Here is a 23,847-nt window from a genome sequence, read left to right as displayed (position 1 = left end):
AAATCCTTTCTCCCTTCCCCGCCTCGGTGACAAGCCACAGAGCCAGTGTCAGCGTAATCAGGAGGGACAGAGAGAGGAGGAACGGGGCCTCCCCCCACCACGCTGTCAGCCCCCGGCCCCCACTCCACGGGGCTGGGCCTGGGCCATCAGCCTAGTAACTGGGACAAAACGTTATCCCCAGCAATCAGTGTCAGCATCTCGCTCCTGCGCATTTCCCCAGCCAGGATGAAACCCACTACCCATGAGAGAAGGGCTCCATCCCTGTGAACAGGAGCAGGGCTTCCCAAAACAGCCCTCAAAATCAACTCCTAATTTTTTCCCACCATGGTTATCCCCAGGGAAAGCCACCACACCAGCGGGGTGAGAAGGGCTGCGCCCGGCACGGAGATGCAGCATTAGAGACTGTCAGTGATGGGGGTGAGATGGGAAGAAACCAGCAGCGAGGCAGCCACCAGCCACCACACCAGCGGGGTGAGAAGGGCTGCGCCCGGCAGCAGCATTAGAGACTGTCAGTGATGGGGGTGAGATGGGAAGAAACCGGCAGCGAGGATGAATTTCGAGGGGATTATTGCTATTATAAACCACCGCTCGGGGATTTATAATCAAGTAATTAATTCCTGGATGAGGCGGGAGGGGGAGGGTGGCAGAGGCGCTGCCGGGATTAATTGTATTGCAGGGAAAGGCTGTCACCTCCGACTCAATTTGGGAGCAGGAATGCGAAGCCTCCTCCCTCTTGTTGTTTTTCTTAAGGTCTCGGGCACCTCCAGCCCCACTGCCACTGGGATCCTACCACTAATAACAAGGAGCTAAAAACACCTGGCTTCCCACTCGCAGTCACCACTCCACATGCGTGCCGAGTGCCCATGTGTGTGCACTCACCCACGCACACACACGGAGATGGACACACAGACAGCACATCCACTGAAACAGGGTCCAAGGAGCAGTGACAGTGATGCGGACCCCCCAGGCATGGGGGGATGTTCACTGGCATGTGCATGCAGAAATACACGGGCCTGCAAGCATCCAAGGGCATCAATCCTGCTGTTTTTAAGACCAGCTGAATAGGTGGGAGCGTCCACACAGAGAAAGATTTGATGCATGTATTAAAAATCTCCTTTTTTCATCGTAAAAAGGTCATTATTTGCACTGCTGCAGCACCAGGAGGCTGTAACCCGCTCCTGGGTTAAATACGGTGGGAACTGAGCTCGGGAGAGCAGGTGCAGCACCACTTGCTCAGAGAGAGCGAAGGGCGCAGGCAGAACTGTGTCCCAGGTCTTGTGCCGGCAGCCAGGCCAGGGCGTGGGGCTGCTGGTGGCTTTTCTGAGGGCTCAGCCGAGCTTTTGGGTCCAGCACTGGGCAGAGCTGTGGGGCGGGTAGGCAGGGAGGCGGCGGACAGCAACCTGCTCCGGCAGTGGTGCAGGCAGGTGCATGTCAACACGACCTGCTCTCAGGCATCGCTGGCTGAAAACACGGTTTGCAACATCCCTCTGCACGGGCCTGGTGTGGAGCGCAGCAAGTGCACCTGGCTTTGGATCCTGCCCCGGCATCCACAGGCTGGAATTTCCCCACTGAAATCGGAGTCGACTGATAGGAAAGCCGCCCGCTCCAGGGAAGGAGATGCCTTCCCGCATCCCTGCTTGCAGGAGGCCGATCGAGCCTGGGAGCCGGGGCAGGTCTTGCAATGCAGGCTGAGTTTCTTGCTCTCCAAGCTGGAGAGCCAAAAGACACAGTGAGCCTTCGCACTGAGCCCTTCTCTATGCCTCCCTCCCTGCCAGCAGAGACTCGCCGTCTCCACCACGAGCAGCCAGACCCACCCCACACCAGCTCACCGGGAGGACGGCCGAGTCCAGTGGGGGCCCTGGGAGCAGCCGGGTCCCCTGCCTGCCTCCCCCTGCCACCAGCTGGGGCAGGGCCGGGGAAAACCACGGGACGGGATCCAAGACTCACAGCTTGCGGGGCACAGAGGCCAAAACCCCATCCCACCCCGGCGTACGCATCAGGCGTCCGACGTGGAGCCACCCTGAGGCAACCCCAGCTCGCCCCCCTGCCAATGCTGCCGGGATGTTCTCGTGGGGGAAAGCAGGGTTTGCCATCACTGCCAGATGCCGGGCAGGCAGAGGCCACCCTGCCAGCCCCACCGGTGTGAGGGTCCCCCAAGGGATGGACCGAACATGCACATACCATCATCCCCTTCCCACTGCCCTGCAGCTGCCGTGGCAGAGCTGCCAACCTTTGTGTTTTGTAACAAACCTCAGGGTGCTCCACTCCTGGAGCATACAATTATGTGAAATCGCAAATATATACATAAATATATATACAAAAATAACTTTTGATATATATATGTTGACTTAGTAGCCCTTCACAGCTGGAAAAAGTGACCGAAATCCAGCCTAAAGCCATAGAAATCACAGAGAGTAGAGGACATGCAGCGTTTTCTTTAAATCTCACATTTGAGCCACTCTCTTGATTTTAGGGCGATTTAAAAACCATACGTGCCTGGGATTGCAGCGGGATGGGAGGGCTTTTCACCCATGGCAACCAAAACCTTAACAAGACACATGGGTATGAACTACCCCTTCTGGCACCGAGGGGCGAAATCTCATTGTCTCCGCAGCACGGGCTGAATTCCTTAGGTATTTTGAAAAGGAAAATATATCCCTCCCCCTTCCATCCCCTCCCAAATCTGGTATTTCTGAAGTCATGAACTCCTCCTCCTCCTCCTCCAGGATCAGAATTTCTCAGGGTAATTTCTCATATTTCATGCATGACCTTGATGCTGGGAGAACTGCAGCTCCCTCCGTACAGGCGCCCTTCCCGGGCTCCAAGCAACTCTGTGATCCCAGTTTGTCTTTTCCGAGACACACCACCAGTTTGCGAAACGGCCACCAAAAATGCTCTGTATTCCAACACCAGCTGAGAATGAACTCATCTAATTAATTAACATGCTAATCTGTGGCCAGGGTAAGTGGCTGGTCCACCCCAACCCTGCAGGCCACAGCAAGATGTGGCTAGTTGCTGGACACCAGTTTATTCTGCTGGAGTTGCATGTAATCTTCCCCCCTCCTCATGGAAAAAAATAAAGGGGGGGCAGAAAAAGGCTGAGCCCTAAGAGGAGGTTAGCGGGGCTCTCTGCAAACACGCCGTGGGCATCAGCCCCACGCAGGAGCAGGACTGCCGAAGGTGGAAGGAGAAACGAGCGGAGGTTATCCTTTGCTCACTGATCAGGAGCCCCACCGCTGGCGGAGCAGGGTGCAACCCGGGGAGCAATCGTGGCAAGTCCGGTGGGTTCGGGGTACCGAGGTCACGCACTGGGAGAGAAATGCTACTTGGAGGGCTATCTCTGCGGGAAGCAAAGCAAGCGCTGCAAGGTCTCATTCCAGGGAGGATGCGCACAGCTGGTCCCTGTGGGATCGTGCCGGGTGAAAGGCTTGCTGACCATCACTATCTGCCCAGCACTTGCTGGGAGGAAACCACCGCCAGGGAAACCACCCTCGCCACGCGTACACCTTACTGCACCTCCCAGTCCATCCCCCCGAACCTGCACGTGGGCAGCTCTGCACTGGCCCCAGCTCCCAGCGGCCGCTCCAGTGTGGGACACGTCCACCACCCAGGCAGAGGACGGGGACACATCTGCCGGGGGACAGGGTTGCCCCGACATAGCAGAACTTCTGCAAGATTAAATGCCTGCAGCCACAAGACAGAAAGATGGCAATAAAGAGTTTAACAGCTCGGACGATACAGGGCATCTGGGCTCTTCATCCGAGAGTCATTATAGAGCTGCAGCACTGCAAGCGTCAGCTGTGTTACATGCACGGGTCCAGCTCAGCCGGCCAGGCAACCCGCCACTGCAAAGGGGGGCACCGGGGTGTGGGAAGGAGCTCACACCCACCCGAGACCTCCCAGGCAGGGAGAAATCTGTGGGCAAGATGTCTCCCTGGCTTGTTTCAGGCTGGTCTCACCACTGTCCTCTCCCAAAGGACAGGTCTAAGTCTGCGGTCGCTGCTGAGCCCGTGATCATGGTGGATTATGCCCCTGCCCCGCCTGGAGCCCAGCACTCCCCTCGTCCCCACTTTGAAGCCCCCAGCAGCCTGTGGCCCTGGGGTTGGCACCGGGGCAGCAAAATGCCACGACATGCCCCAAGGTTTTGCCTGCTCTGAGGATGGCCAGGGTCCCCACGTGCCTCCCGGGAAGAGCCAGCAGGGGAGAGCCTGCAGAGCCCCTTCCCCAGGGGCTCAAGCACTCACCAGTCCCTGCCCAACTCCCAGTGGGATCAGGAAGGAGCCCGGCAGCTTCACCAAAGCCAGACAGGTGCCCCACGACCCGCCGAGCAGCTCTGGTTTCAAATGAGAGTGGGAGCAGTGAAAAGCCTTACTGTGCTCACGGGGGAAATGAAGCCCATGCAGCTTCTCTGATGTCTAATAAGGGTTGTGCATCCTTCAGGGCTGTTCCCCTGGCAAGAGCAACCGCATCCCTGCACACCAACCTGCAGGACGCTTGCAGGATGCTAATTCCCAATAAACTGGGCTGAAACCGGCCGCGGGTTTGGTGGGTACTAGAGGAGGGCAGGTGGACAAACCACAAGAGGACACAGCCCTTGTTCCCATAGGAAACCAGGAGGAGCAGAGAGCCAGACTGCACCAGAGTGCCTTTAGCCGCAGCTGGACGGCTGGCCCAGGACAGGCGCGCTCGCTTCTCTGCCTCCCTCCTTCCTTCTCTGCGCCCAGGCCTTCCCCTTGCCGCCAAATCCTAGCCGCCGAGTGAATAAGGACATTGTTTGCAGCCACCGGAAAGCCAGAACGGAGGGAGCAGCTCGGAGCACGAGGGGGAGAAAGGGCGAGGAGGAGGAAGGTGGAACCGGAGTGAGGAAGCCACGAAGGGCAGATGCCTGTCGCGGGAATGGCTCCAGACACCTGCAGCTCAGCCCAGGGACCGGGATCAAGGGCCCCCATTGAGACCCGCGTCCCGGCACATTGCTGGAGATGAGCCTGAAGTCACAGCGACTGAATTTTAATGCACTGAGAGCCCTGGACCGAGGAGGCGAGCACAACCTTTTGCCTCCCCACACCTCCCACTCGCAGGCTTCCTGCTCCTCACCCCAGCAGCCGTCAGCTGGCCGTTTTCTGAGAAAAACCCACGCGACGAGCTATTCTCATCCCTCCTCAAAGCGTCCCCCCACCTGCCAACACACCGGCGCCTTGACACTGCATGGCTCTGGGGCACGGCACCCCCGTGCCCCAAAAAAACAGGATCTCAAACCATGAGATCCTGCACCACTGCAGCCCGAGGGGACCCATCCCCACAGCCCAAACCCCCTGGAGCATCCTTCCCACCACCCCCCATGGTCCCCTGGTAACCAGACCCAGGCAAAAGCAGCTCTTTCAAACTCCCCGCAGCCCCCACGGCACTCATAGGAGGCTGATCCGCTTACAAGGACAGGAAGGAAATGTTTTCTGGTTGGGGTTTCATCTTGCACACATTTACAGTAAGCACCAGGCAGGAGGGGAGGTCTCGGGCCAGAGCAAGAGGCCTCGCCTCCCCCGGCCAGCCTGGAGCACACACATGCTGCTCCGGGGTTTGGCATTTCTCACGGTGCTGCCTGCGCAGAGATCGGGCTGGTCTATCCCCAGCAGGGGAAGAAAGAGGGGAAGGGAACAGCCTCCAGGATATTAATAGCTGCCCTTGCTAGGAAGGGATGAGAGCAGCAGCCACGCAGTGCACAGCCATCAGAGACCCCTTGCTAGCGCCAAGGAACCCCCCGAGCACCAGGAGAGCTGGCGCTTCATAGAAAAGGGCTGGAGGCCAAACATCCAGTGCCAGCTTGGGGGAACAGGATGCGGGGTGCCTCTCACAAGAGTGGCTCTCTGCCCTGTTCTCACACCGGGGTGGGTGGAGATGCCTCCTGCCTGTCCCCATATCCCTGCGAGGCACTGCCTGGTCTCCGAGCCTTCCCCAGCACGCCAGGGAGGAGAAACCATCAGGCTAAGCCCCATGTCCCACCTCCATTGGCTACCCCAGATGCAAAGCCCCATGTCCCACCTCCGGTGCCCGCGCCGGCACAGGGCATGGGACACAGCAGCTGGATGCTTCCCCCAAGCCACGACTCACGGCTGCTCAGTGGTATTCAGGTCAGCCCTTGTCCCTGCGGCACCCCGGGACAGCAGGCATGGCAGACCACACTCCTCTGCTCCTCCGCACGGCCTTGTACCAGCAGACCCCAGACTGCTGCAGGGCTGTGCCGGTGCCCGCAGCCCAGGACAGCTCTTCCCCTTGTTTACACCCGGCAGAAAGGAAGAACTCGTTAGTAAGGGGAAAATACGAGGCATTGTGTTGCGTGAGGCCAGCAGCGGGATTTCTGGAGGCCAGGAAACGGGGACCTATTCTCCATCGGAAAGTGACCTTCAGAAGGACCTTGAGGATGTTAATTTGCCTCCCCGGGCCTCTGTGTCCCCCCCTGCTCCCCGCTGCCGCGGGGGTTACTTGTGGCTGTGCCTCTCGCACAAACAGGGGAAGGAGGCTGGGGCTCTACCTGCAGTTTTCAGACCCCAACTTCAAGCCATGGCCCGGCTGCCACTGCTGTCAGTGTCCTCTGAGCAGGAACGAAGATCTGCTTCAAGGGGAAAAGGGGGATAAGGGAGGTTAAGGAGCAGGGAGACAAGGCCAGCGGCTGCAGAAGCATCCCCTCTGTGCCAGCAGCCCCACAAGTTCTGGAGGCAGGAGCCTTCCGGATACGGGGTGCTCAGTATGGGCGATGTGCCCCTGAAAACAGAGGGGCCCTGAACACCGAAGCCACTTTTGCGGTGTGTTGGAGGGTAGGAACAAGGCCATGCTGATCATGGGCCAGCGTCGGACGAGCTGCCCCCGTACAAAGCCCAGCAAGAGGCAGTGAAAGCAGGGTGAACTGCCTCCGCCAGACCTGAGGCTCAAGCCTCGCTCACAGCACGGGGAGGAGAGGAAGAAAGGAGCTGGAAACATGCCAGGAAGATGAATATGGGGACGGAGGAGCTGGTTTGCACACCAAGAGTGCAGCCAGGTGAGTTCCGACTGATGCCACCGGCTCCACAGGACAAAGATGAGCCTCGGTGATGCCTGTGCCTTTGGCCAGCGCAGCCGCCTCCTGTCCCGGATCTGCCAGGAGAGACGCACCCAGCCAGGGAAAATGTGCTCCCGTGCTGTGTCCCGGCGGCACAGGGACAGCAGATGCTTTTGGGTGGTGCAGGAGCAAGACGAACAGACCGGCTCTGAGAGCTGCTGGGGCTGCAGCTGCAGGCGCGACCAGGCCCTCAGGGCAGCGAGGAGCTCAAGAAATCTTTTTTCTCTCGGCTGGGAAGGGAGGGAGAGAAGATCCCCGCCCAGGCCTGGGCACGGACACCGGCCAGCAGCCCTCCCCAGCCAGCTTTCAGGAGGGAGGACAGTCCAGGCCGCCTTCGCCTGGGAGCAAAGGAGAGCCAGGAGGAGTCACAGGGCTTGGCTCCGTGTTTATGAAGGACAAGATCCGCATCTTCTCTGCCACCAGGGATGCGAGGGAGGAGGTTTTTTCCTTTCGGTTTTAGGGGGAAAATGTCCTAGTTTGGGGCTGCTTATAAATCAGTGCCAAAATTCACCTTGCTGCTGAGCCGTCTCTGGCACGGGGCTCCAGCTGCAGACCGTGGCACAAGCCCGCCCTGCCCAGCACGACCCAGCACCAAACGCCCTTTGAGCAACCAGTTCTGGAGCACCGGCATCGGGGCATTGCTGGGGCACTCCGGGAAAGCGCAGGGGTTTGCAACATCCCAGGAAGTTTCAGAAACCTAGACCCAAACGCCTTGAGCAACCATTTCTAGCCACTTGGGACCTCAGACTGACACCAACACCTGGCGCACATCTGGCCCCGATGACCAACATCGCCTTGTGCTTCCTCCCCGCCATGCCAGAAAATAAAATCTGGGCCCTGCAGCTACACTGACTGGGATTTACCAGATTTCACAGTTTTTCGGAGCCTAAGAGATCATGTAAGAAGTCCTGCCCTTTCCACTTTCGGCACGCTCTATGTTTGTGGTTTCTTGAATGTTTCAATCAATTTACATGTACGTTACAGAGGCCCTAACCTCCTTTTCTCCCTCTTCTATCTCTGTTTTCATACATCTACCCCTGCCTGACCATGGATCCAACTGAAAAATTAAGCCAGTAAAAAAAAGCAGTCTCTTTTCAGCTGGATCATCTCCCCAAACTGGCTCTCACAAGCACTCTGCCAGCTCTAGTGGTGGCAGTCTGGGCAGAAAGGGGAGGTCGTTCAGTGCTGAAACTCAGTCGAATCACAAAATCCTGCTCCTCATACAAGCCCTATTGCTCTGACGTATCATCTGTGAGTCGCTCCTTCCATAACCCCCACAAAAAAATAAACAGGCTTTGGCAGCACCCCCCAATCCCGCCTCAATCTGCTGTTGTCCCAGCCTCATCTAGCTCTGTTGAATCCCAAGATCTTCCCAACGTGCTGCAATCTCAGGGTCCCGGCCAGTCATCCCCAAACTGCGGCTGGCGGGATGCCTTGCCTTCAAAAGCAGCCATCCTTCAAAGACCCACTCCCATGCTTGGCAGCAAACCTACCCCCATCTGCAGCCCCTGCAAAATTGAGAAACCCTCACTCCCTCTTCCAAATAAACATCTTGGATTCAAGATCCAGCTGGCCTGTGTGATCTCAGAGCTTTCTCCCTGCAGGGGTGAAACACAGCCAGCCTCTTCCACCCTTCCTCCCATTGCAGGCTGAGCTGCCTCTCCCCTGCCCAAAGACCTCCGCTCTGCACCCGCCATGGCTCAGCCCTGCCACGGGAAGACCTGAGCTCTGAACAACAGCCCCTTCGGCTTCCTACCCCCATTATTTCTAATTTCTGCTCCGGAGGGAGCCCGCCCGAGGATCTGGATGCACAAGCAGGTTTTTGAGGGAACCCAGATACCAGCGAGGAGCAGAGCAGCCGCAGCGATACCTGTGTGCACCCACACGTCCCAGCCACGAGGCCACCAATAAGTGCAAAGGCAACAACCAGCAGCCATGTGCCCCATCAGCGTCTCGTTTGGTGACCCAGAGACAGGGGTCTGGCTGCATGGGCAGCACAAAGCTCTTCTCTGGGCTCAGGGCAGCACTAGAAAGAAAACCCTGCTTTGATTTAAAGGCCATGATTTTATTTTTTTTCCTCCCAACTGATCTAGTTAAACTTCCAACCGCTCAAGGCTATTTTAATTTGTACTGGTAAGTTAAATCAACACAAACAAGGGCAGAACAGGTTTATATGCACCTCTATTACTGGCTTGCACCAACTAGAGCGCAGCTAGATTTCTCCAGGCAGCTTTTTTTTTTTTCTAATAAAGATAAGGGGGGACGTTTTTTGTGCACCTCCAACTGACAAATGGAGCCTGAAAGTGAGTTGGGAGTCAAAGCCTCGCGGAAAGTCAAGGTGACTTATGTGCCAATAGGCTGGATTCAAATAGCTTTGCAAAAATGCAGATCAACTAACAAGATTTATAAAACCCGTTAGGGGCTTAGAGGCTGCTTAATTCTCAAAGGTGTCAAGGAAGGTGCCTGACTCACAGAGGGACGGATGGGGCTTACAGAGGTGGCTATCTCAACCTTTTGGTTGAGAAGAAAAGGGGACTCAATTTCTCTTGGAAACGAGGTTTTGACATGCCGAGATGTTTACTCTGAGCCTTGGCTCCTCCATCACTTTAAAGAAAAAGAAACCAAGTCTTGCTGCTGCAGACAACTGTTACAAACATCTACCCAAAGCCACAGCAGAATCTGCTGCTTCAGCTCGCCAGCACCAGACACCACCCAGAGGAGTATGAGACTCAATAGGATTCAGCACACAAGCTGGAAAAAATAAAAAGGGGGGAGCGCAGAGAAAAAAAAAAGAGGACTTTGCACTTCTACAGCTCCCCTACGCCCAGCATTTTGCAGGCTGGAAGCAGCCCATCAGCACCTGCGGGCAGCCAAGGCAACACACAGCGAGCCCATCAGCCACTCTGCACCCAAGAGGGGACAGACCACAACCACGACCTGCTGAACGCCGAGGACCCCTCAGCCGCCTCCCCACTGGGTTTTCTCTCTCCCCCATTTTTTTCATGAGGCGGCTGTTGAGAATCTGAAAGTCCGGATTATAATCTTTATGAATCCCATAGTTAGATCGCGCTGAACAGCAGCCCAGCAATACCAGATGTTCAAACAAAGCTGCCAACCGACAGCTGTCTGCAGCTTGCAGCGTGTTTTTACTTTAAAATGCAAAATGATACCAATCTATATTAAAAGGGAGACGTTCGGAGCCTTGCGATAGCAGCTGAAGCTGCGGATATTGCTCTTTCACGCAGGGTGTGGCGGCAGAAGGAAATATCTCAGAAACTACTGCTTAAGCCACCCTCCTGGCCCCCCCAAATCCTGGCCCCTTTCCTAATGGGAGAGAGACTCACATTACTGCCTGAGTGCCGTGAATGTACCAGTGCGTGTCCAAACAAGCCAGCAAAAAGAAAAATGCAGCATGAACAAACACCGTCTAACGAAGGATGCCAGAACGAATCTGGGCGCTGCATAGCCCACACCTGGCTCTCAGCGGCGTGGGGAGGATGAAGCGATGCGCAGGGGGACGGAGTGAGCCAGCCCTGGGGTGGAGGGTGCAGCGGTGCCTCCCCTCCTGTGCCGGTGACCAAACTGGGGGTGCAAAGGTCCCTTCTGGCAGCAGAGCATCGGAGGGAGAGGCATCTTCCAGTGCTCCCGCCCATCCGCCCAGTGTCCCGCCTCGGGTTGTCCCATGTCCCTCTAAAACACACACGGATGCTTGTGCGATGCTGGTCCCACTGAGGAAACTCTGCCGGGGCCCCCTCCGAGACTCGATGTGCAGCAGGTTTTGAACTTGCATCACTTTGTACCTTTATTTGTTAGGCTGTCTGGACCAAGCACAAAGCCCTACACCCTGCAACCTTTTCCGCATGGCAACAGCTGGGGAAGGCAAGGGCCAGAGCTCAGCCTTGCTCTCCGTTCTTCCTCCCTCTGGAAACGCAAGCCACCCGCACCCACCACATTTTTGGGGGTGGCAAGTCCTGACCATGCTGGGCACAGCGCAGTACTTCTGGCTTGCAGGAATCGCGCAAAGAGGGCTCTGACTTAGTCAAACGTGACGTCCCAAATTCCCCACCAGCTGCGATCACAGGAAATCTTTGGGACCAGTCCCAAGGCTGCCTCATTGTGCTCCGAGCAGCAACAGCATGAATGAATCACGCTCCTCAACATGACACCCAGCTCCCAGCAACGTACTTGGGACCAAAATATTTACGTTGCAAATGAGTAAGAATAGGACCAGATCCCTTCCCCAGCCTGGTGACATGAAAAGGCTAACCTGGTCTTGCATCGAGCAAGTGGGTGGCGGGAGGATAAGAAAGCAGGAGGCAGAGACCAGCCCTGTGTCTCACAGCCTGGCTCTGCCCAGCAACGCTGAACCAGAGCCCTTCTCTGCGGCAGCAAAACCCCCACAGCGGCGGGCACCAAGACTGTGACCCCCGTGGTACCACGCTCCCGCCGGAGCTCAGCAGCCGGGCGACATGCGAGGGAGCATGCTGGGACCTGTAGTTTCCAGCCAGCCAGCTGCAAAACGCCATCCGCCAGTAAACACGTCTCAAATTAAAGAGATGCGAGGCCCCCAACTCCTGGCAAGGTGCCAGCCGCGGCTTCTTGTTGGCAGGCACTTGGCCAATTCCCATGTGTTGCATTAGCCCCTTTCCAAGGAGCAGCCAAGAGCCCGCACCCTGCAAATCCCCTCGCAGCCAAGCTGTGCCCTGCCCTTGCTGAAGCGACGTGTCTGCATGGACAGCAAGATGCTCCCAGAGCTCAGGTGCAGCCCTGGGCCGCAGGAGACGTCAGCTCTGCTCCTGCCTTGCTGTGAGCCCCTCCGCTTCTGCTGCGTGGCGCTGGGCCACTGACTCTCGAGCAAGACCCCGCAGCCGGCACTGCCCAAGCTTCAGCTATATAGACCCCAATACTGCATCCCTGGAGCGGTCAAATAAAGATGCCACCAAAGCAATCAGAGTCACAGGCAGCAAGAAGCAATGCACCGGCACGGTACTTTCAGGCAGAGCAGCACAAGCAGGCAAAGCTCTGCTGAACCACCACACTGGCAGGGCTGGGGGCAACCACCCTCCCACAGCATCCTGGCCAGGCACGCAGCTTCCCCCTGAGTGCTGCCACCCCACGCTCCAGCAAGGCCAGGACCGTATGTCACCCCTTGGGGAGCATGGCACCCCTCTCCTTGCCCGCTCACCCTCCCCACTGCGGAGGAAATCGCGGCACCCAGCTGATGTCAGGAGGCATCACTTCACACAAAGGCCAGGCTTCCTGGCGGGGAAGGGGTGGAGGAGCAGGGAGGAAGGGGAAGAGGAGCCCGGGGCAAAGGCAAGCAGCATCTCCAGCTCCCTGTGTGTGCACAAGGGGCAGCGGCAGGAGGTGGCACTGCCCCTTCTCCTTTAATTGCCCTTGCGCTTGGGAAATAGAGGCAACATCCTATTTCCCAGTGCCCTTCACAGGAGCCCCAGCGTGGCCCTGCCCTGTGGAGGTGCGATGGAGCGTGCACCCCTTTAAGGATGCACAGAAAAAAGGCACTCAAGTTTATTTTAATTTGCTCTTGCAAATATATCAATTCGATCTTCTCCACCTCGGCTGGCCTGTGGCTGCTGCGGACCAGGGGAAGCACACTCCAGCCGAGCGCAGGGGGCACAGCCTCCTGCCCAGCGCCCACCCAGGAGAAAAGCCACCTCTGTGACAAGCTCGAATGCCAGTGCCCCCAAAATGTGCACAACCACACACCCCACCTGACTGTCTCCTGCCCATGGGTGGCTAAACACTTGTGGCACCCGTTAATTGATAAATACAGGTAAAAACAACATATTCAGGACAAAGTCAAGAGTCATCTGCAGCCCTCATTTCCCAAACTCCTCTCCCCAGTGCGCTCCCCAAAGCTGAGCATCTTTACAACACGTAGCACATCACGGTACCCACAGCATCGACGTGACCTCCTGCCTCAGCCTCTCCTCCCCTCCTCTGCCTCCCGTGGCCCCAGTTCATCCCCCAGCAGCGAAAGTGGCTGGCGGGCTGCATTGCCTTTGCCTTCACCTCAGCCACTCTCCCAAGGGCAGGAGCACTCTGGACCAGCTGCACGGGGACCAGTGAAGAGGGATTGGTCGTAGGGGACCTGCGGGATCTGATCAGTGTCGATTGAGGGGGGAAGGAATCGCTGATGTTGCAGGGGGCAGCCCGGGAAGGTGGGTTTTGGATGTGGGCACCGCCAGGGAATAACCATAAAGGAGCAAATCCCGCTGCTCTCCCTCAACGTGCTGACTTCTGCTCCTAGGAGGAGGACTGTCATTGGTTTTTAATCTCGCCCGATTACGGGCCAGCCTTTGACATTATTGATCTCAGGCCCCTGAAGTATCATTTATCTTCCAGGTTTGACTCGGTGATCGGAGCCTGACAGCTCAGACCCCGGCCGGCTCTATCCTCCTGGGGAGCCAGGGGAACTGCTCTGCTCGACTCCGGTCCTGCCAATTCGTGCGAGCCATATTCGAGGCTCAGTTTCCATCCCCAAATGAGGTGGCTTTTGCTAGACGCCCTCTCCCCACTTGGCATTTCATCTCCTGACTCAAAAATCCAGCTCCTCAGGTCCCCGGCAGACCAGCAGTGCTTTATCAAGCCTGGCAGTCCAAGGTGCCTCCAGTGCCTGCTGGTTCCCCCTTTCAGTTTCATTATCCTCTTTTAAAGAGGATGCGGTGGAAGCACAAAAGTTACAGGATGTGCCAAGAGCTGCACAGGGATGAGGGGGCAGCGCCAGTGTGCAGGGTACAACCAGAGAAGCCATTTCTAGCTGTGACCGCACTGCCATTTTCTAGAGCAGAAGGACGAACAACAGCAGCTCCTCATCCCCTGGCGAGCTTGCACCCACAAAGAAACCTGGCTGCTAGCTTGGTTCTGCAGGCTTCTCCCCTTACCTGCTGGCTCCCCCAGCCACGCCTCAGGACCAGCTCGTGATTTCTGCTTGACCTTCAAAACGTTAATGCCTGCTCCCTCCGCCAGGCAGAATAAGAGATGGGCTCCATGGATGCAAAGCAGCCGGCAGGGCCTGGATTCAGGACACCTGGGATCACTACCCCATGGACAGGACACACCTGGGATTGCTCCCCACAGGTTCCCACTCCCCTGGTTTCCTCCATCTTCCACCCAGGCTGACAGACATTCCCAGCCTCCACCTTTTGGGAAGCACAAGGTTTTCCTCAAATGTCTGTGTCTACAGTTACTGGGTGCAGTGTGTGCATGAAGGTTATCTTTTCGGATGCCTCCTGTCTCTGTCCCTGTCTCTGTCTCTCTGTCCCCCCTGCAAAGCCGGGCCTTGCATTTTGGGAAGGAGGAACATTTCCTGAGGAAGGCTCCAGTGGGCAGTTTTAACACGTAGAGGAAGGTTTAGCTTTTGCTCATCGCCTCGGTATTGTTTATCAGATTGCTGCAAAAGCACTTTGATAAATGGAGATTAGTACCATGTGTGTTCATAGATGATAGCAGTAGCCAGCCTTGGGGAGGACCAGGGGAGGAAGTGCCTGGGTGGGGGCAGCTCGCCGGGACTGTTTGGCAAGGTACCACAACCAGCAAAGTCTCCAGGATTGCTTCCCCATGCTGCCACGGACTTCCCGACTCCCTAGCACATCCCGCACCTCCGCTCATCTCTACTTTAGCCTAACACCCTGACTTCGCTACCCAGTTTTTAGGTTGTTGCAGAGATTAAACTGACCTTTTTCTCCTCTGTTGTAAGTAAAATGCTACAAAATCCTTGGCCAGAGGACAGGCCGTGGTTTTACCTGCTGGGCTCACACCCTCAGGAGATGCGTTTGGCAAGGGGTGGTCTTCGCACAACACGCAAGGTGTTATTTCCAGTCCCCTGTCTGGATGCCCTGCCGTGCAGGATGCCAGCAGGCAGAGGCAGGAAAATAACCCCAAAATGTGCTCCCACGCCCTTATAGGGGGCAGATCCTGTCCCCATCCCCTACAACCAAACCACCTCTGACCCAAACAGGGCTCATGGGCCTCAGCCACCCAGCCACAACAGTGCAGCTGCAGCAGGAGAGCTGCAGTAATTCCCTCCTGGATCCGGCCACCCCCATCACTAAGGGGCTAGCACAGTACCCGAGGGAAGGGGGAGCGCGGACCCCCCCCATCCCCAAAGGGTCTGCAAGGGGGACAGAGACCTCGCAGCACATTTATTCCACTCCATCCATTTGAGAGGCATGCTTCAAGGGGCTTTTTGCCGTCAGAGGCGGGTGCACCAGGACAGGAGGAGAACAAAGGGAGGCACCGGCACCCCCAGCCCTTTGTCTGAGCGCAGAGGAGTTCACCTGCAGGGAAAACCAGCTCCCACCGCAGAGCCAGCAGCTCTGTGTGGATTTGGATGGGGAGAGGGATGCAGCCCCCCCGCTAGCAAGAGGATAATGAGCAGAAGGATGCAATTGCATTACCCTCTCTCCCCTTGCCACACGTACAAGCCCGTTACAGCGCACACCAACCCCCCCGACTTTCCAACAACAACCGCAACCAGCAATAAAAACCATTGCCACAAAAATATCAACCTGCCCCCCAGTGCGATTGATCTGTGTCTGTGTGTGGCCGAGCACCAAACCCCGGAGCTCGGCTCCACCGACCAGGATCAACTGGGAGGGAAGGGGGTGGGAGACTAGTTTCCTGGGGACAGGGTTTTAAAGCCACACAATAACTGGCTCAAATGAGGGTTTATATTAAGCTGTTGTACAGCGAAGGAAAACACTGCCTCCATTAGGATACGGGGGATTTTCCTTCCCTTTCTCCAAAGCTCCAGCTCTAGGATGAAGCTTCCAGGTCACTCAGGCAGGGAGAGGAGAACCAGGTGATGCCGAGCAAATGGGGGATCCCGCACAGGGAGGGATGGGTGGAAGGAGGAAAGGGCAGATCAGCCCTCCCCGAGCCCCAGATCATACAGTCGGCTGGTCTGACAACGTTTACTCATATTTCAGAGAGACACAGCCATCCGGAACGTCACTCCCTGCCAAGTGCCTCATCTGGAGCCATCCACAGCTCAGCTCTTCCCAGCTCGCTCAGGAGATGGCCCCCCCAGAACATCCACACACCAAGGAATTGAGAAAGGACAGGTAGGGGGAAGAGAAGAAACAGAGACATTAAATTGATTCATGTTTAAATTTTTTTTTTTTTTTTTTTTTTTTTTTTTTTTTTTTTTTTTTTTTTTTTTACAGTTCTGGTACATCGTCCCAGCAAACGGATGACTTCGAGTGCATGTTACACAGATGGCACTGCTGCAGAGTGGCAGGGCACTGCTCTGAGCCGGGAACTTTGCTCATGTTACCATCACAGGCGAATCACAAGACAGAAGAGGGACAACCGCAATCCCCTGGTGAGAACAGGCCAAAGCTGTCCTTATCAGAAAGGATTTGGGACTGGGAACATCTTCCACAAGTTCATCTGGGGGACATATGTAAAAACTCGTGCGTGCATCCAGAGTCTCACGCCTGTAAATAACCGTCCCTCCCTCCGTATTTGGGACCAGGCATCTCTTCCTCCCATTCCCAAGTGCACTGGCTGTAGCTCTCCTGGGTAAAGGAGGGGTGGCTACCTCTATCAGTCCTTCTTCCATGGAGCAAAGAGAAGGGCAGGACATCCCCGGTCCTGCACATTCCACACCTCTCCAGTGGTCCCCCAGCATCTGCCTCATCTTCTCTACCAGCAAATGGAGGTTTATTGCAGAAAATTGGCTACCACTGCAAGCAAGCTCAGCAGCTCCGACTCCTCTGAGCCATCCCCCTTACTCCAACCAAACCAGCATCTCTTCAGCCTACGGGCTGCTGATAAACGCAGAAAGTTGACAAAGTCACCAGAACCTAGCCCAGATCCATAGCATTTCATTTTTTTAAAAGAAAAAAAGCCAGGCCAGACCAGATTCTGCCCCGGAGCCTGCGTGGCAAAGCAGAATCCGGCTCCAAGTGTTTATTTATAAATCTGTACATACATGTACATTTGAATTCTGACAGAATTAATTCTGGCATCCAGCTAATTCAAAGCATTCCTCCCCCATCACACTACTGTTGCAGGCCAGCCCAGCACAGAAGCTGATTATAAAATGCTGCACTAGCCAGGCATTTCTGCAAAGGCTTGTGCTATTGAGCATTCAGTCTTTCCTTGCTTGGCTATTTCATTGTTTCGGTGTCGATCCCTCCTCTCTTGCCCTGTGTTTCCTGGTTACTTTTGTCCCTGCTGTGGAAGCACTGCTGCTCTCAGCCCCATTTCAGCATCAGATTGAAAAAAACCCACCAAAACAGTTACATGAAATTAAACAGAAGAAAAGAAGAAAATACCACTGTGTACCAAGATTTCCAGTAAACAGATAGGTAACGAGCAAAAAATAGGCCAACGTGCAGCAAGGCAAGCTGCAGACAGATCTGGGGATAGAAAACCCACTGCCTCCCTCCGAAGCACAGCTAAGAAATCCCTGTGTGGTCACATGCTGTCCTCTGGAGCAGAGAGGAGAGAGGTCAGGGCAGCCAGCACTGTAAGAGCCTCTTTATTCTTGGGCAGTTGCACGAATCTGATCGCTTGTGCCCTTTGTGAGACATGGAAATCTGCCTTCTCCTCCCACCCGCTTCGCCAGCCCCCCCCTTCTGCTCCCCCTGCTCAGACGGCAGCAGAGGCAAATCCTTGGCTCCAGAGGCAAAGACCAGAGCAGCAGAGAAGCTGTGGACCGCCCTCCGGCAGGACCAGGCTTGGCTGAGCACGCGGGAGAGCTCGAGGACAGTGCTTTGCTGGAGCGAGGGGAGGAGAAGGGAAGGACAGTCCTGGGACTCGCGTGTTCCTTGAAGGGCTCACCTGGGCTCCCACGTGCAAGGCACGAGGCTGAGAGGTGGAAAAAAGTCCAGGGTCCCACACTGCAGCCCATGTCTTTCCTACTTCTCCCTCTCTGCCATGCTCACGGGCTTGAGAAGAGCGGCATGCTGCACACCTCCATGCCAGCAGCCACATGACACTTACATAAATATCACGGGTTGGATTTAGACTAAACGAGGGTCTGGGCTAAGTTTATTATGCCCTCATCACCAGCCAAAGCTGGGCTTCTGCCTCCTGGTTCAGAGACCAGACCAGGACACCCCCCGTCTCAGGGGCTCATTCAAAACCACCACTGTGGGAGGGCTTCAAGGCAGAAAGCTCTCTGGCCAGGGCTGTCTGGCATGGGTGGGCAAGGCTGTGCCTAGACATCCCTACCTGCAAAGAACATCCAACCCTTATAGACTGCAGGGGTAAGCCTGGACTACAATTTGTCGCTGTTCCTGGCAAAGCAGCTCAAGGTCCTCAGATGAACCTCTCTTTCTCTCTCCTCCCTCCACCTCACTCTTCACCAGCACCCGTCCACATAGCATTGTCCCCCATGGGAAGACAGCATTCTCTGCTGCAGCCCCTGTCCTACTCCTCTTCTTTACCAAAGTTGTCCCTTCCATGCAAGCCTCCTCCCTCCCTCCCACCCAAACCCACCAGGCTGCCTCCCCGTGTCCTCCATCTCTGCTGTCACTTCTCAGATTGACTCTACACAGAAGACTTGCAGCTGCAGGTCTAGAGCAAACAACTGCTGGCAACCTGATGGGCTAAGGGCGAGGAAAATGCTCAAGCTTAGCAGGAAAGCAGCAGGGAAAAGCCCTTAATCCAAACCCTGGGAAGGCAGGAGACTGTCCCAGTTCAGCCAAAGATCTGAGACAGCCAAGATACCCACTGTCACTTGGCCAGCAAACCCAGACGGGTTTGCAGCAGGGCAGCTCAGCCCCCCCGAGACCTCTCCAGGGCAGCACAAGCTGCTATCGGTTGAACTGAAATCCCCTGCTGCCCCTGACAACACAGTGCAGCAAAGCCTGACAGATCGATGGTGGTGAACGGCATAGAGCTAGAAAGCAAGGCTAGGTGGGTGCTGGGATTTCTGTGACTGCCCAAGGCCCAAGAAGTCATTACTCATCATGGCAGCTTGACCAACTGACAGCATCCCAGGGCAAAATGATCAGTCACATTTAGGAGCCTGGCGCTGGACTCCCAAGGCCCCTGGGCAGGAACCAGAGCATGGGCAAAGCCAGGGGAGGGAGAGACCTGGGTTAGGCTGACCTAACCCCTGGCTTGGGCTGGCAGTTCAGCTCTGGGGTGCTGGTGGAAGCTCAGATGGAGGGCACAGGGAGAATCTGCACATCTCCAGCTTCATAGGACCTACTGCCAAAGTTGTCTGTTGACCAGGTTTGTTCAAAGAGTGCCATGGGGAACGCCTGCCAGGCACCAGCCCACACCATCTACAGTCACGAGAGCTAAATTAACGCTCGAGCACTTGGGCACTTGCGCTCACAATGCCTCCAGTGAGCTGCATGCCGCGCTCCTCATAAACAAGTCATCTGGAAAATAAGTAAGCGTGTAAAAATCCAGCCCATCACAAGTTACCAAACCTGTTTCAGAGTAAAACAACCTACAGCAGCTCAGGCCAGGAGCCTGGCAGTGGAGCCGACCCCAGCCTCCCGAGCACTGGGGCTCCCTAGGTCCCAGCAAAATGTCCCTGGCACAGACAGCAGCATGGGGATGCAACCTGGGACTTGTTTCAAACAGGAAGGTATCTCTGGTGTCAGGGTCGTCTAGCAAAGAAAAACTGGTGGCATTTTCCCTCTAAAGACCTAGAGCTTTTGAATCGCAGAAGCAATCAGCTGGGGCAGGTAGGAAAAGCGCATGGGCCATCTCTGCACTGGGGCTGGTGGCCAACACTGGCAAAGGACCAGAGTTTCTGGTACAGACTTAGGATTCATCTCTTCCTGTGCTCCTACCAAGTGCTCACCTCTCCTCTCTCCCATACTTTAAAAAGCACCTGAGCTGGGCTTACCTGGGGGGCTGCCAAGAAAGCAAGCCCAAACCCACCAAGGAGCAGATGGGCCCAGCAGCCCAGTCCCTGTCTGTCACCCTGGATTTGCCAAATGGGCGCTGCTCCTACATGCCCACAGAAGGATCCCCAATGTTTTCCCACAGGTCTCAGCACCACAACACCCTTCCTCCCTCTTAGTGTTCAAAATCACTGGAGATCTTCAGAATGTGGAGGGATTTTCTCCCGATTTCCCAAAAATGCGCTGCAAGCTAGGTCAGAGGGAAATCTACCTCCATCCCCTGAAACAAAACGGAAGCAGGAGCAGAGCCTCTACCCAAGTCCCTTCCCGCTGGTGGCACCTCCAGCTGAGGACAGGCAGCTGGGACATCCCCAAGCAAGCTCTGACGTACCTGGCCTCAATCAACTGTGCCTCACACAAAGATGGGGCAAACACAGTAATACCCTGCAAGTGAGTCCCCTCCTTTGGCTGCTGCCTTCTGATCTGTGCTCCAATCCCAGCAATGTATTTTTCCCCTTTTTGGATGGAAAAAAATAATAAATAAGCAATGCATCAGCCTCACACTGGAGCAACTTTCTTTTTCAACCTTGGAAGCAGGTTCCCCTGTGCCAGGGGAATGGCAGGTTCCCCCATGCAGGCAGGAGGCACGTGGCTGGGGCAGCAAAGGCAAAGATGGAAGAAAAAACGTTTCATTTTGAGACCTTGACACAAACGAAACAACAAGAAGCAAAAAAAAGAGGGTGGGCAATGCATCAGCCTCACACTGGAGCAACTTTCTTTTTCAACCTTGGAAGCAGGTTCCCCTGTGCCAGGGGAATGGCAGGTTCCCCCATGCAGGCAGGAGGCACGTGGCTGGGGCAGCAAAGGCAAAGATGGAAGAAAAAACGTTTCATTTTGAGACCTTGACACAAACGAAACAACAAGAAGCAAAAAAAAGAGGGTGGGTTGTTGGCTTCCCCCCCCCCCCCCCTTTTTTTAAGCCACAAAAAAAAAGAAAAAAGAAAAAACGTTTCGTTTTGAGACCTTGACACAAACGAAAAAGCAAAAAACAAAAAAAAGAGGGGGGGTTGTTGGCTTCCCCCCCCCCCCTCCTTCTTTAAGCGCTACAAAAACAGGAAACAAAGGAGAAAACATCTCACAGGGGGGAAGGGGAGGTAAGCGCTTTATACGCCCACGAAAGAAAGATTAACCACATATTTTATTTACTGTTTGTATTACGGTTGCACCATGGAGTTCAACCATCCGAGCCAGGGCTCTGCGGGATTGAGCAGCACCTAACACCAAGCTGTCCCCTTCCTCCAAACCCATCAAGCGTGTGCCTCCGCTTCAACCAAGCCCTCCACAGACACCCACCTCTGGCCTCTTTCGCCCAGCACAAGCTCCCTTGCCCCAGTTGCCAGCTGAGAAAGCGCTGATGCTGTCCCCAAGGAGTTTTGAGCCCCTTTTCCCCTTCAAATCGGACTGTAACCAGGGGTAAGATGCCCTCCAAGGTGGGCTGGCAGCAAAGCCAGAGTAATAAATGCTAAAAAAGGTGAGTTTATGGAGAGCGTGTTTGCAGGCTCCCATCCCTCCTCCAGACTATGGAGGCCACCCCCGCCACACTGGGTCAACGTCGCACACCCCCACACTCCAAGTCCCCCGCACCAAGGACAGGGCTCCAAGCCTCCAAACTTTGACTCATTTCTCAATTAATGGCTTCCCGAACGCGAGCCACGCGTGGAACAAACCTCTCACGACAGGGCCTCCCCCGGACCTCCCAAGCCCGGCATTACTCATCCGCCCCCCAGCCCCAGCCCTCCTTCCCCGGGATGCTCCAACAGCGGCTCACCGCCGCAGGGTGAGCAAGCAGCCAGGAATCCCGGGCCCGGCTCCCGCAGGCGGGAAGCCGTCACCGGCTGAGCGCATGCACCCTAATTCGGGAGCCGAGGAGGCCACCTTCCTTGCTGGCTGGCAAGGGGCGGCTTTCAGCCAGAGACCTGCCCAAGGCCACGCAGCAAGGGCCGGCAACCTGCCGGGCATTTTTCCCGGGTGCTCTTCCCTGCTCCAGCTGGTTCACAGAGGAACTGCTTCAACTGCAGGGGGGATCCTTCGGGCACACCATCCCCCAGCTTTGGGCTGTCCTCCATTGCCCCAGCCTCCGAGCACCCAACCGAGCCACGTGCCCAGCGGGAAGAGACAAGCTTATCATTGCGGAGAAAGGAAATTAAGATAACACGGCAATGGAGGTACCAAGGGATTTGGCCAAGGTCATAAAATAAGTCTGCAGCTCTACAATACAGCCACCCGACACATTCGGTGGCTGGCCACAAATCCTAAAATTTCAAGCCAGGGCCAAAATCCAGCCTAGCCGGTGGCAGCTTTCTGCCAGGTCATTAGCAGCGTGCATCCGCAAGGAGCAGCTAACATCCAGCCATAACAACGGCAGCAACAACAAAAAAAAAAACATGCAGCAAGAGCGGGAATAGATGAGATCAAAGTGTCCTGGAAAAGGACCTGGAAAAATAGTTTTGGTCCCTGGCTAAGGCTCCCAGGAAATGCACATGCGAGCCCTGTCCCAGCCCCGTGCAGCCCTCCCAGGATGGCTCCCCACCCTGGCAGAGGGAGACCAAAATGACTCCCTATAAATAGAAGCAGAAAAGCGCTTCTCCAAAAGCCTGGCTGGGTCTTTCCCCTTCCAGCGCGTGTGGCGGAGCTGCTGGCACCTCCACGGAGGTCTCTGGTTTTCCCCCAAAAAGCCTGGAGAGGAAAATAACCTTCCTGTGAGCTCAGGCTGGCTCCTCGCTGCACAGAGCCGCCCCCCCCCCTCCCAGGCCTGGCCATCCAATTGGAAAGTAATTATACTGCAATTTTTATTTATGACTTCTTTTTTTTTTTTTTAATTGCTAAATGGTGACTCATTTTGGCAACATTAAAATACACAGGAAATCATCCCCATTTTACAGTAATCACCATTCAATTCATTGTTAAATATTTATTCGGCGGACAAGCGCCGGGCCTCTTTTGAAAGGTCGGAGGAGGAGCAGAGGGGCAGCCCTGGGAGGGGGGTAAGGTGGTGGTGGGGTCACGGCAGGGCTGCCCGCAGGGCTGTTAAATGCCCACCACGAACTTCAGGGTGGGAAGCCAGGGGTGAAAGCTCCCGCCAGATGGTCTGGCCACGAGCAAAATACAGACTCGCTTTCCCTCAAATCCAGCGCTACGCCCTATGCTGCTTTAGGGAGGGGGGGCAGCCCTGAGCCCATGAACAAAATACCCATTACTTGGCCAAACCCCAAGCGCGAATGCCCGCCAGTGAGAAGCCATGGGTCTCTGACACGAAGCTCTCCCAGTGCCAGGGGGAAGGGGATGGCGGCCGCCGGCCCCAGAGGGAGGCAGTGGGAAGAGCCGGCAGTTTGACATTCACAGGCCTTACAATGGACGGGGTCTGTGTCTGCAGCCGTTTTGTCCCCCTGGGGAGCCTGATTTTGGGGCAACTCAACCTCAGACACAGGCGGCTGCTCTGCTTTCCCCCAAACGGCTGCATACCCCAGCAGGAACCAGGGAGACGACCGGCCGCCGGCCCCAGAGGGAGGCAGTGGGAAGAGCCGGCAGTTTGACATTCACAGGCCTTACAATGGACGGGGTCTGTGTCTGCAGCCGTTTTGTCCCCCTGGGGAGCCTGATTTTGGGGCAACTCAACCTCAGACACAGGCGGCTGCTCTGCTTTCCCCCAAACGGCTGCATACCCCAGCAGGAACCAGGGAGACGACCCCTCCAAACCCCCCCAGCCCAGAACCTCGCCCTTTCCCCACACAGCCCAGACCCAAGTGGCCGCAGGTCCTACGGCTGGACGGCTCTAAAGGCCTCCTGGCATGGACCCCCTTTCCCCGGGTACCCCCCCCCCGCCACCCCCTGCTTCCCTCCCTGCCTCCCCGTGGCAGC

At 56.0% G+C, this 23,847-nt stretch overlaps 1 protein-coding gene across 1 annotated transcript in view; it reads right to left on the bottom strand.

The window, feature by feature from the left end:
• Nucleotides 1–23,847, bottom strand: part of TRIM8 (tripartite motif containing 8) — a 30,585-nt gene that overhangs the window by 5,069 nt on the left and 1,669 nt on the right. The window lies entirely within an intron of this gene.

The sequence above is a fragment of the Aptenodytes forsteri genome, unplaced genomic scaffold (assembly GCF_000699145.1).
Source record: "Aptenodytes forsteri isolate BGI_AS27 unplaced genomic scaffold, ASM69914v1 Scaffold15, whole genome shotgun sequence".
Classification (NCBI taxonomy): Eukaryota; Metazoa; Chordata; class Aves; order Sphenisciformes; family Spheniscidae; genus Aptenodytes; species Aptenodytes forsteri.
Note: the sequence above shows the minus strand (reverse complement) of the source record. Positions and strands in the feature narration are given on the sequence as shown.